The following is a 12,564-nucleotide window of genomic DNA, read 5'->3' on the forward strand; positions in this document are numbered from 1 at the left end:
TTGACTAAATATATATGTGCGGAAAGATGAAATGAAGCGAACTGAATAACTGGGAAAGTATGAAAAAATGAAAGGGATGGAAGTAGATAATCAAGTAAGCTTGGAATGACGAGAGGTAGTGAAGTAAATAACAGGAAAGGTGTGGAAAGATTAAAAAAAAAGAAAAAAAAAAGTGGATGACTGGCAGGGAGGGGAAAGATGAAAGGGAGCGAAGTGGATTAGTGGAAGGTGTGGGATGATGAGAGCAAGAGAGAGAGAAGAGGACCACTGGAAATGTTTGCGTCATATGTGAGTTCTGTTACTGATGTGCGTGAAAGGGGTTGCGAAAGGAGTGCATGTTTCACCTTTTGTACCCGAGGACGTACTCACTTCGTTCCGTCCATCTTCACACAGACTTATTTATCCTGGGAAAGAGTTCGAGTGGGAGAGGTTAAATCCAGCCTCGGTTAACCCCTCACACGCAGGGTCTATTTTAAGCTGAACAAAATCCTCTGGTGGCAGCAAGAATGAACAGAAAATGCTGAAGGGATCTAAAGGGATTAATTTTCAGTCCGAGGTCGTTCTTCTTAGTTTTCTTCTTTTTTTCTTTTTCGCAACGCCATAACTATTTTCCTAAGTTTGGAAAGGACCTCTACTATAGTCCATTTGCTTTCATCTGGCGGAACTGGCCACTTCCATAACTTGAATAGCCTACTATGTCGTGGCCGCAGGAAATTCGTTGAGATTTAGTTATGAGGTCAGAATGAGTCTCTGGTTATTATTCACTTGGCCATCAACTGGGCTGGTAGGGTACTATCTTTGCCAGGTTAGAACAAACATGGCATTGTGAAAGGGTCAGTGACGTCCTCCAATTGAGGGGGTTAATATCAATCATTAACTATAATCCATCAGCAAGAATGCCGTAGGAAATGAGTCTCCGTACTGAGAGGGTTAAACTTTTTTTTTTTTTTTTTTGGTTACCTCTAGATACTGCTTTATTTCAGGAGAGATTTTTCCAACTGAAGGAATTGAATGTAGGTTTCATGAAATCTTTCATTACAAGAGGTCCTTCCTAAACTTTGACAATTCAGGTAGCTTAAACTGATAAACTCCAAAAAGATATCGTACTAAAGGAACTAATATATATATATATAATCACATCTTGGCAGGTGCGACGATTTACCGAATCAGCATCGAATCGGTACTTTTAATTGCAAAACATGATACCTTTTTATCATCACATCAATTCATACATATCTCACAATGTGAATTAGTCAACATGCTGTGTTATATCTGACTTTTAATAAGAAACGTGGCCTTAACAGAGTAAGGACTGCTTACTCGTTCATGTTTTCGTTTAATAATTCATCGCACCGCTTCTTGGTATGGGTGTGTGATGTTAATTTGGCAAGGGTACAAAAATTTAGGATCATCTGAAGAAAAACGGAATAATAATAATAATAATAATAATAATAATAATGTAGACTTAGACCAATAAATAAGATCAGAATGTGTAATAAGGGTTCTTCATAAGTCGAAATATTGTTCTGAAGTTAGTACAGCATTACATTTTCTTTTAGGTTACACTCATAGAAAATGACAGTAGTTGTTCAAGTTTCAGCAGTGACATCACTAAAACTATCAGCAGTTATGACTTCCGGCTTTTATTATTGTAGGTATAACTCTAGTGTTCCATTCTGACAATCTCTAGACGATTTTAGTCAGCCAAGTGAGTCATAGGAGCTTCAGTGCTATTACTGCCGCCATTAACCTTCTCATAACCAAGGCTTTTCTGTTCTGAATCAAGCTAGAAATATTATTGGGCTAAGCGAGAGTCATAGGTGTGTGTAAGTCTGTGACGATAGTTATGAAAATAATACACACTTATATTCCATGCTCCAATACTCGTCATCTTTGTGTATTATTTTTTTCTTTTACTGTTAATTTCGTTTCATATTCGTATCTCCAATTTTTTCACATTTCTTTAAAAGTAGACTGAGTTCCAAAGACGTGACTTGAAGAAGCCTAATGTAAGACAGTCCATATGTCCAGTGAAAAAGAAAGTTCGCCTAATAATTTATCTCTGCCTCACATTACCCTCTGCTCACTAATATTTCCAAGTCGAGAGAGACTTGGTATGTCTCTCCTCTCGTTGGTGATTTTCTGAGGTAAACTTGATGTGTCAGACAATGAAGAACTGTTTTTTTCATTTTTTTTTTTTTTTAAGAAAAAATGAGCTCGAAGAAAAAGTGCAGAAATTTGACCTTCATTATTTTCGAGCATATTCAAATTTCATATGCTTTATTAACCTTTACATTTCATTTACCTACTTATTTATCAATTTATCTATCCACCCTTATCTGTTTGTCAACCTACTGTACCTACTTACTTGCTTATCTATCTGTCTATCGAATCTTTGCTCTTATTATTATTATTATTATTATTGGTTCTTTGCTGGTTCTTTGAAAGCGGTGATAAGAAACAGGGAAGTGAGCATGGAAGTGAAAAAGTTACCGTACTACATGACAGTATTATGATACCAACTCTAACGTACGAAAGTGAAGCATGGACGTTGTTGGAAGGACACAAGTCAAGAGTGAGAGCAGTGGAAATGAGTTATTTAAGAGGAGCCTGTGGAGTCACATGGAGAGACAGGCTGACGAATGAGGATATAAAGGAGCGTTGTGGTGTTGATGTGGATGTGATAGGAAGCGTTATGAGGAACACACTGAGGTGGTTTGGCCATGTGGAGAGGATGGAGGGTGAAAGACTGACGAAGCGAGTGTATGTGAGTGAGGTGGAGGGGGAAAGAGGGAGGGGGAGGCCGAGGATGAGATGGAGGGATGGGGTGGAAAGGTATATGAGAGAGGGGTGTGTGAGTTGGGAGCAGGGGAGTGAAATGGCGGGGGATAGGGCGACTTGGAGGCGATTTGTTTGTGGCCACCCCAAACGGGATTAAGGCGTCTGGCAATAGATAGATTGATAGATAGACTATTATTATTATTATTATTATTATTATTATTATTATTATCAGTTTGAAACTTTTAATTCTTCATGCATCGATATTTAACATCACTGTTTCCTCAGGTGGGAAAATAGGTCCTGATGATGATGATGATGTTATATTTCTACATTTTCAGAAGACTGGAGGCCAAGCGATTGTGGTGACTGGCGACTGGTGAGTACTGAATGCGATTTCGGTTGTAATCCCTACAGGTCAAGGATAATTATGCACATTGTCATTTTATTCCCCTGGCGATTTTTATATTATGTTTTTCCTGCCTCCAGACAAATTTATTAAGCTTAGGAGGGACTATTGGAACTGGAGTGGTCGAATATTGCATTTTTTAACCCTTGTGCTAAAAGAGACCTCCCATACAGTATATTAGATAGTCTGATAGGTACCGAAGCTATAATTATAATAGCAATAATAATAATAATAATAATAATAATATTATTATTATTATTATTATTATTATTATTATAAAGTTCATAAGCCCTGGAAATATTTAAAAAATTGCTCATGACCGCTACGTTTTTAAACACAAGGTGTCCAGGCATCTCGAAATGAACTGATCCTGAACTTGGCACTTCTGTTTGTCTAAGAAAGAGCAATTGCGAGCTTCAGCACTTTGGTTCTTTCATTTCTGCAATAGAAAAGTGTATCAGCAATTACGATTTCCATATTAATGCAGTAATTCCTGTCTCTTACTTTCGCATTGCCAGACATTCCACGACCTAGTATATGATAACATCAGATTTTATAAGCCAACGACAGGTTTTTAATGGATGTCTCGAAACTACATTTTTTCTTATATATATATATATATATATATATATATATATATATATATATATATATATATATATATATATATATATATATATATATATATTGATAACTTAAGTCAGTGATATATCTAATAAAGTTTCAATCCTACGGCATCAGCTAGGCCAACAACGCATGTAAAAACTAAGTTTGTAGCAAAGTTCCATAAGGTGAGCATCAAGAATTTTATATCTTAAACTGTGTTTATTCATAATCCTCACCTTGTAGCACTGCTTATACTTATGTGCTACAAATTCGGTTCTTTCCTGTGTTGTTGTTCTAGCTGATGCACTAGAATTAATTTTTTATTTGATATATCACAAGCAGATATGAGTTCTTTTTTTAAATTTATTTATTTCCCCAGTATTTGTGGAATACAAGTAAAATTCCTTGAATATGTACTTCGACACCAAAATGTTTAAACAACGTATTTGCATTTATTCAGTGATAATTATCCTAACCTTAGTGATTACACCATTTCTGTTTTCCTTTATCATCACGTACAGTTAGCAAAAAGGTATCTGAACACTAAGCATCATAAAATTTAACATAATGAACCAAAGCTCGATTATTCCTCTTAGAGTGGAATTTGCCAGTTGTTAATGCCATAATAAAACTCTGCTGATATCCATTGAACTTTTGGAAAAAAAATTATCGAGAAACTCCACAGAGCCAGCGTACCAATCATTGTAATATATAGATACCCAGCAATTCGGATATTATTTTCGCTGACTGTGCATAAGCTCCAGAGGAATGTGATATTAGAAGAAAAAACTCGTATTTCGATCTTTTATTTCACACACACACACACACACACACACACACACACACACACACATTTCCTCTATACAGGTACAAGGAATGGCGATGGTATATTTTTCAAGAGGTTAACGTAAAACACAACTTTTCACAAAAATTAGCCTTTTCAGAATGTACCGCAATTATCCATGATTTTATAGCCTACTTCTCTTTGGCTTTGCACTGTGAGAAAACGAAACATCTCAGTGGCAACTATGGTTAATGAGAAGTTTCGAGACATGCAGTATTCGTGTTTGGACTTCACTGACATTATTTTCCAGAGTATTGGCGTTTGTACTATGTAGTAAAAGTCTGGGAACGGTAAGAGGCCCGTATGAAGTTCGTGATTCAAGTAATGTGCTGAGGTTTTATTATTATTATTATCATCATCATCATCATCATCAAGACGAGTAACCTGTGTTAGTTCGCTAAAAAGGCTTCTCCAATTTTTCTCTTCTCTGACCAAATAACGTCAGTCTGTTTCGTGCCGATCTGACATATGTTCAGATTCATTACCTCCATCTGACTGTCCCACTGTTTCCACCATCTCTATCTCTTAACACCTGCTTTACATCTATGTTTTTCAATTGTTTTCCGCGACACATACAACTTTATGAACGCTACTGTTAAATCGCTTTGGTTTTGTCTTCTGCTATCATCACAACCTCTAAAAAAATGGCAGTAAGAAAGGGTATTGGAGGAGCAAAGGAGGGCACATAAGGCACTAGGTAAGTTTCAAGTTACGTGGGCAAGATGGGAAGGAATACAGTTTAGGTCGGCAAGAGGGAAAACGGGAGGTAGGTAGGCTATTAAGACCCTTCGATACAATGATGACTTTACAATTTCTTCTTTTTACCTCCAGACAATTTTATTCCAGTTACGAAAGATCTCCCCCAATGAATGCATTAATTAAACATGCATTTAGCCCCTTCCGTACGGTAAACAATAGGCATATAATCGTCTGAAAAGAGCATTAATAATATGAAGAAAGTAATCGAAATGAAATGGTTACACATGGTGGAAGGATATAATGGGATGGGGAATTTGAGATAAATATAATAATCATGAACAAACTGCCTTCTTATATTAAAAGTTACACTATTAGTACATTTTTTCCGTCCTAGCCCATGGTACAGAAATCTGGAGCTTAACGAAGTCCTTGAAATATACACTAATGTGGATTCAGAGAGGAAGAGATTTATTAGAATATCTTAAGATAGAATATGATGAGAATATTTTAGATAGAGAACAAAGAATAATGGAAAATAATCACCACAATGAAATGACTGACGATCGGAATTTCCTTTAAATGAGCAACGTCCTTGGGTAAATATTGAGCCGAATTTCACTGGCATATTTACTTCTTTTTTATCTAGGCATAAATTATAGTGATAAAAACTTAAACCTTGAAAAAAATGGGATAACCTGCCTTTCACTGCGACGTCAACAGCCACCTAAATGCACTCTGTGCCGCTATGGGACTGGATTCGCGTGCATACAATCAAGTCCCTGTCGTAAATGAGATGTCTTTTCGTATAAGGTACAATGAATAGACAGTGTAAAATCTTTCCTTGTCTCAGGCTCCTCTCACAAAAAATAAATTTGACTTATGGCGAAGCTATAAGAAAATTAATTGCTTTTCAACACGGAAAGACAGACGGATAGAGACCTAGATTCCACTGTCTCCTGTGATAGACGACATAAGCGGACGGCTGCTGACGTCGAAACCCGTACTTCTGCTTTTTGCCGGTACTTCTGCTTTTTGCCGGTACTTCTGCTTTTTGCGCAAAGCTGGAAATATGTACTCATCCTCAGTCGTTAATATTACCCGGAAGTATAACTACCTTCACTACGATGCCCATAAACAATGTTTGCTTGTTACTTTACGCCAGCATCTGTAATAAGTCCAATAGAAGTAGCTAATAGACTTCTACAGGTCATGTGCTACAACTGCTTTACTCCAGCTTGGTCCAAATTTGCGTCTTTTTGCAGCCTATTTCACGTACCTCAGCAGAAAAAGACAATTCTATGGTCCTTTCTGGTAGAGATTTTGAGCCTACAGTGGAGTGACACGCTCCTGCTGCTACTGATGATGATGATGATGATGATGATGATGATGATGATGATTGATGATTGATGATGATGATGATGATGATGATGTGATACGTAAAAAACTTATCCTCGTCGTCAAAATTAAGTGACTTGGCGATAGGTTTCTCCACTATATAGTTACACTTTACACCTACAAAAATACCAGAACTGGTCTCTCCACAACATTCCTCTGGCGCTTAATTGTAATTTAGGCGTAAGCCTTCCATTGGTTAATTCTGTACGTCTTTGGTAGTTGTTGATTTGCATGTGTTTTTATGTCTGTATTTTCATTCACATCGAGACTACGAACTCCACTCAACTATATTGTGCAGGTAAGTGTGTATGATGGCTGACTTACTGTACTCTTATAATGTACTTTCGTGTATTTATGCATATGTATTCATTTTGTCCAGTCACTCATACGTGAATTTAATCGTGTAATTATGATGCGGCATTAGTATGATAACAGTATACTGTAATTATACAGTATGGATGTTTGGTATTAGAAGTTTACTGCAATTTTAATTATTCTCGTATCTGTGTAGTTATATGCAGGGTTTTGCAGCTCGATTGACAGTATAGGTGGATCATTGAGCACAAGAGCTGTATAACCTTGCATAATCATAACACGGAAATGTTATTAACTTTGTACTGTGCATCTCTAATAGTTTTATTTTTTCCGTCGTATCCAGCGATGAAAGTTCGTGGGTTGATTGTAGTCAAGATCAATAATCCGTTTACTGTGGTTCCTTACGAACGAACCGAAATTTAATCCTGCTTGATTATCTATGTCTATAGCCACTACTTAGACACATGTTAGAGACTGTAAACGAACTACTGACCCCGGCCCTGCCTGCGAAGACATATTATGTGAAGTGTGTGGTGTTTGTCTTTGCCTCTCGCTGTTTCGAGACTTCCAGGATTATATACTCAGCTTCACCACTTCCTATCTTCTGATGTTTGATGGCTTACCCACGTACAATTTCAGGAAAAAAGTGATGCCTTTCATTTCGCTCTAAATGAGGAAACTGAAGAAAATGTGTCGTTCGCCCTGCTTCGTGGAGCAGAATGTTTTACATGCACCTAGAGCGTTGTGAAAAACTGATTGTATAGTTTTGAAAAAGGAAACACACACACACACACACACACACACACACACACACACACACACACACACACACACACACACACACACACAGCAAGAAAAAAGACAGTCAACGTTTAAGGCAAATGTAGGATAGGGCTGGAACTGATCCAAGGACCTCCCAAACCACCATTATCAACTACCTATCCAGCCACTGTGAAGACTGGTGACTTCGATGAGGCATGTAATGGTGATCTAAAATACATTATCATTCCGTTTCTGCAACTCTCTCTCTCTCTCTCTCTCTCTCTCTCTCTCTCTCTCTGTTTTGCTGTATACCGTACACATATATTTACAATGTATAAGATTTTTGGGGGGTAAATTTCGAGGTGGAAGGTAATGGTGATCTAAAATTCGACAATCTTGACAATTTTGTTTTAGCCACTGTGTGTGTGTGTGTGTGTGTGTGTGTGTGTGTGTGTGTGTGTGTGTGTGTGTGTGTGTGTGTGTGTGTGTGTGTGTGTGTGTGTGTGTGTGTGTGTGTGTGATATTTTGCCTTATACAGTTAGTCATAATGCAACAGATTTCTTATAAACTTTGATGGGATCTGTATGTGATAATAATTCAACCGTCACGACCATTCCGTTTCTTTTTTTTTTTTTTTCTTTTTTTTCTTTGCTGGTTACACCTATATTCAAAATGTATTATTTTCTTTTATAAGCGTCAGTATGGTATATCACGGGATCCAAAATATTACATTCACGTCTATTTCGGCTCTGGGTAACGCTTTTATCCTTCGTGATTGATTTCTAGGTGAAAGTATATTTATAGTGCATTTTTAAAAATAAAGTTCGATGAGGTCTGTAATAGAAAATGAAAATGCGACTCTCACGACTATTACATTTTCGCATGATGTGTTTTTACCTCGCTGTTTCTGGATACAAAAGGAATATAGATAGACATATAGATAGATGGATGGATGGATGGATGGATGGACATACAGATAGATGGATGGATGGCCAGACAGACAGAGATGGATAGATTAGTATTTAGGTTCTCTGATAAGGAAAATCCTTGTCAACATTTGTCTCTATTTTGTCAACTTACTCCGTCATTTTCCTCTAACTGTGCATCAAAGAATTGAAGGCCTTGTGTGGAATATATGCTGCTTTTGTGTACAAGTGAGCACAAGTGAATATAAATATGCTTCTCAGTGTGCATTAATTTTTACGATCGAAGTTGTGCATAAGTTGTACAACATCAGTATACTGGAAAAAAAATCTTGAGACAAAATTAACATGATATATTAAGAATTTTTACGATGGGATTTCCCCAAGTGAAACCATGTAACATTTCGATTTTTTTTTTTTACAGTATAACCACTTAAGCAGGGTTAACTTTCTGTAGAGGCATGAACAGGTCACACTGGTAATTTATATTCGATATCTATAATACAGTTTTGTTTGAACTCTTGAGAGTGAATGAAAAGAAGCTCAGTTGCTGAGAGTGTGAGGGGGGGGGGAGGGATATCAAGAACGAGGTGAAGGTATGAAATGGAGAGGAACCTGGGGTAGTAAAACTCTCTCTCTCTCTCTCTCTCTCTCTCTCTCTCTCTCTCTCTCTCTCTCTCGTAGTTGTGAATAACAATTTACGTTTAATATGAAGACCTGATTACTTGGAATTACCATACTGTCTGTGTGGCACGCGTATCTCTGTAACATTAAATAACTGTATTATTATATTTGCCTTTCCCATATTTCCTTTCATCGATCCTCAATAACTGCCGAAAATTTTTACAGATTATCAGTAGCGGTATTCCTTAGCGTTCTGTCTTCAAATTGCCTTTTTTATTCATCGAATATTTCATATGCTCATATTTATTTATCCACCTTTAGTTGATGATTCCACACTCACTTTTCCATCCTTTCGTTGCCTTGTTAATCTATGGATTTTTTTTTTTCCTTCCTTGCTGTGACAAAAGTACCTGAATTGGTTATTCACACACACACACACACACACACACACACACACACACACACACACACACACACACACACACACACACACACACACACACATCAATGAAATTATGAAACTCAGTTTCTTCTGGGTTCTTAGCATGGCATTCGTTCATATTCAGTCTTGCTTGCAACAATATTATTACTATACTTCACTTTTTACAATAGTTACAAAGCTATTACATCCTGCGGTCTAATGGTGGAGCACTCAGATCAAGGGTGAAGACCGTGTCTTGCTTGCAACGGCTCGAACTCTAAAGAGTTGGTGGGATTTAGACCACTATTTTTTTTTTTTAATGCAGCCAAGGTAGGCTGGCTTCAACCATTAACTGATTTGTATCATGGCTGCCGAGCATAGGGCTCTATACGCTCAAAATAGAATAGGATCCATTTTGTTTACGAGTGTTTGTTTTACAAAGCTATTACTTGTGCTGTCGTGCTTCGTGGTTCTTTCATCTCTACAAAGTTGCTGACGACTGGGATTTTATTTGTTCGTAGGTGAAGCGTAGTCTATGTTTAGCATCTTTGTCACGTAAAGCTGTGTGAACAAGTTTGACATTTCATTCGTTCTCTTTAGTATCTAAATTTATCATGTCGGTAAAAGGGAGAGTGTATGTGTTGCGGAAGGAGGGATCAGTCGAGTACTATGACATCAGTACTTAGGTAAAGCATTCGTTGTTTATCTAAAAAAAAAAAAAATGAGTAGACAGAGATAATTTTGTCAAGGTGGCGTCTCACGGAATGTAGCATAAGGTAACAGACATAGAATTAAGGGGCTGGATCGTGACAAGAGTACCGGACTGCACGCATTACCTTGTCAGTGCATTCAACTTCACTCTCACTTCCAAGTTCCTTCCTACCATGACGTGTTTCCTGAGTTATTTTGACAACCTCCAGAGAAGCTTTTTATTTATTTATTTATATTCAGATTCATCGAGCTGAAAGGACTAAGAACATGCTTGTGCCAACATGCCAATAATTCTGACTTTCTCCTCCAGGGTTATTATTATTGACGATGCATTCACCTCTTTTACAGACTGCACCGTTTCCACTGATGTATGTTGCATTTTCCATTGTTCACATTATGCACAACTGCAGCCGAGTGCCACCCGTTGAAGGTCTGTCACACCCGACCTCCCGCACCACCACACCCACCACCTCATCACAATACCACGCCCGAAGACTGATTATTTTTTTTTTTTTTAAGGATTTTCTCGTAGTGATTTGAAAATGAGAGTTCGATTATATATAAATTTTTTATTTGTTGTGTGAGATGCTAAGTAAGAATACAGGGAGATGCGTGCTTTCTTCCTTGTTCTTATCGTCCTACAAAGCTTGTCTTTAGTAGTTTTGCCATCCCCACCAAGTATCACCTCCCACGACTAGAACACTCCATCTCACCCAGTACTCTTCGACCATTCCTCCCTACCCCCCTTTCCCTTTTTTCTCTGCCCAAATATCTATTTGTCTCTCTATCTATCTGTTCGCCGTTTATAAAGGTTCCAGCATGCTCGCATGCGTCGGCCTTGGTCACCTGGAGGCCCTCCACCCTGCCCGATATCTGGCAGCCTCCCTGTTCTGTCCCATATCCCTGAGGTCACACTCTTTGACCTCGTCCCACGTCTTTTTCGTTCTTCCTCTCGCATCCCTACCCCCGACGTTCATACTTCTCATCTGTACTCAATGGTCATCCTCCATCCTCTGCCTATTTATCTATCTTTGTTTCTATTTATCTATCTTTATTTCAATTACTATTTCATGTACAGTATATTTCAGACCTGCTCTGTCCTGTACTTAATGAAAAACCTGATTAATCTTAATGACCTGGGAAAAAAAAAAAACGTATTTTTGATTTAAGCGGATGTAATTGAGCCTGACTGACCTTAAGCTGACCTGAAATGATGCCAAGCGAGTCGAAATTAATGTAAAATGCCTGAATGAAAGCGGAAACGACTGATGAAACTTAAGTGTACCTTTCGGGAAGTGACCGTTCATTCGAAACACACACACACACACACACACACACACACACACACACACACACACACACACACGGGGGGGGGGAATATTCTGTGTGAAGCAACTGAACACCCAATCGATGGTTATTGCAAAATTCACGTTCGTCTTACCCAGGTTTAGATATCGATTACTATTTCATTTTCGTCCTTTTCCCGCCTAATTCACGTACCCCAGTGGAAGAATCAGGCAATGCTACGACCCAACATCATTTTCATTGCGCTTCCCCGTGACTAGCATCATATTCTAGTGTTACTCTCTTGTTACAATCCAGCATTCAAGATGGACAGATGGAGGTTTGAGGCCAAGTGAACAGGAAATAATTACTTTATGCATATTCACTTGAAAATAGATTACGGCAACATTTTTGAAACATCGCTTGCTGTACTGAAGATAGTCGAATCCCTACAGTGCGACTCTCTCTCTCTCTCTCTCTCTCTCTCTCTCTCTCTCTCTCTCTTTCTCAATTGTATCTTGTCCTAATTATTCCTGAAATGGCCCAGATTTTTAAAGCGAGCCTGGAATGACATAAATGGGTCTAAATTTATCTGACTGGATTGGATTGGATGGGAGGGGCCTGAATGTCGCCAGATGTATACTTAATCTTGATAGATTTGAGTAGATTTGAGCAGATTTGATGAACGCAACTGATGCTGAAATGGCCTGAAAGAACCTGACGGCGTCCAATTTGACCAAGTTATGGCTGAAATATTTTGGATGGAAATAACTCGTCTACATGAAGGTAACTG

This window comes from Coenobita brevimanus, chromosome 50, assembly GCF_032717465.1.
Source record: "Coenobita brevimanus isolate Jiangsu-jjx chromosome 50, ASM3271746v2, whole genome shotgun sequence".
Lineage (NCBI taxonomy): Eukaryota > Metazoa > Arthropoda > Malacostraca > Decapoda > Coenobitidae > Coenobita > Coenobita brevimanus.